Source organism: Saccoglossus kowalevskii, chromosome 18 (assembly GCF_978046115.1).
Source record: "Saccoglossus kowalevskii chromosome 18, keSacKowa6.1, whole genome shotgun sequence".
NCBI classification, from domain to species: domain Eukaryota; kingdom Metazoa; phylum Hemichordata; class Enteropneusta; family Harrimaniidae; genus Saccoglossus; species Saccoglossus kowalevskii.
In genome coordinates, this window is record NC_140658.1 from 25,935,321 (window position 1) to 25,937,174 (window position 1,854).

At 41.3% G+C, this 1,854-nt stretch overlaps 1 long non-coding RNA gene across 1 annotated transcript; it reads right to left on the minus strand.

Annotated features, from left to right (window-relative positions):
• Nucleotides 1-283: 283 nt before the first annotated feature.
• On the minus strand, nucleotides 284-1,432 carry LOC146731983 (uncharacterized). Its single transcript, XR_014927046.1, has 2 exons — nucleotides 1,169-1,432; nucleotides 284-709 (listed from the first exon to the last, which is right to left on the minus strand). It is a non-coding gene; the product is annotated as an uncharacterized LOC146731983 (long non-coding RNA).
• Between the last annotated feature and the right edge of the window lie 422 nt (nucleotides 1,433-1,854).

Here is a 1,854-nt window from a genome sequence, read left to right on the forward strand (position 1 = left end):
GAAAATCGAAACCACCACAGAAATAACATGTGTGTGTACATAGGCAGCATACGTCGCCGTCATCGTAAAAGTACACATCTGAGTTGCGATATGATAATAATATATTTTGATCGCTTGAAGGGGATGACTGTCAACTCAGCTGTCTGACGGTGGCTAAATGATGTCACCAAACGTGCTGTTATTGTTCCCTTATCAAAAGTGACGTAACCTAATACGACGTTTGCGCAGATTCTCAATCTGCGTATCAACCACTCGTTTGCGAAGAATTCCAATCGCAGCCCTGTTAACGACTCGAACAAATCTTTATTTAATTTGTGAGAAAACGCATTATATCAAGAATACAAGAATTCATAAAAGAACATCGAAAAATACCTTCGATATACATCAGTGGACCCCGATTATCCCTATTATCGGTTTCTGTACACAACATGCAAAATCCGTCGCTGAAGAAACGTACCACCATAGACCCTCCTGGAGTCTATGGTACCACACTGCTTTTGATTGGCGTCATGTATGTCGACCTGACACACCACTACACCCAATGCGACGAAAACATCGTATACTACGTAATTCACATGATAGCAAGCCAAGGGGTAGTGAGATATTACGACATTACGTCGACACATTTCTCTCTCGTATTGCCCTCAGCAAAACCGTGTAGCTGCGAAACCACAGATAAGCCGACAAGCCCAAAAAATGCGTCTTCAAACTGAAAAAAAAAACAGATCGAAACGTTCTTGGTTTATTATGCGGGTTGAACTGGAGTTTGAAACAATAATACATTAAACATAACTGTTTGTGAAAAACAGATAAAAAATAACAAAAAAACCCTAAAACCAAGTAAATATATTGACGCATTTGTTCATCACATATTATTATTACAATTATGAGTCACCGGTTACTCAATACATAACTGAATTTTAAGTTGGTTGTTGTTGTGGTGGGGTGGTTATCGGTTTGCCCGTGGCGCGGTACCGGTCAATGACCTTGTCAAGGTGAAGGTGAAGGACGCGACTTACTACTCCAGTGGTGAAACAAACGAGATCAATTTCCGTAGCTGACTGTCATCAACAAATAAATGAATTTTAAAACATCGTGACCCGTATCATTCTATAATTTCTTACTAAGCAGGATGTCGGAGAAATTGATATAAAAATAACACACTTACTGACGAATCGGTTGAAAAATGGTGGTAGAGAGTCTCGTAAATTGTACTACATGTACTATAAATATATCATACAGGTTGGACCGGGTCAGCGATTCACGGGCCAACACGTGTACCCAGTCATTGGCAAAGGCCAATCTATATTCAGCATTCAATCATGTTTCCGCGCAGGACAGGTGCCTGATCATGACAGTGGCGATCGTGACATTTATGCATACATCTCTGCGGATGCGGCTGAAGCTCGGGTGGTTGCATTCACTCAAAGAATAGAATCCTTAGAAATTTCAAGATGATGAGCATCCCAAATTCACTGTAAGTGGATACCATACTTGTCAGGTATGCTACACTGGTCATCCAGAACTGATGGAGAACGCCGCGTCGGTAAATAAGAATCTCTGACTAATGAACACATAACTAAGAAAAACAGACTATCATCCCACGCGATATGATAATCACCTAAATCAGAAAAATATCATGTAAACCATCTGGTTCGGGTGGGACCAAGGCGTGAAAGTCGGGTGACCGAGACTATCATGTCATGGTTTAATAGAGAAAGGTTGCGTTGTACCCCGTGCCAGATGTTGTTACGGCTCAATGCAACTTAGCTTCACTTTATATTTTGGTCAGTCGAGCGTCAACTCAGCAAGATGCGAATAAAGGTGGAAAATTGACTTCCAACCCGTCCACGC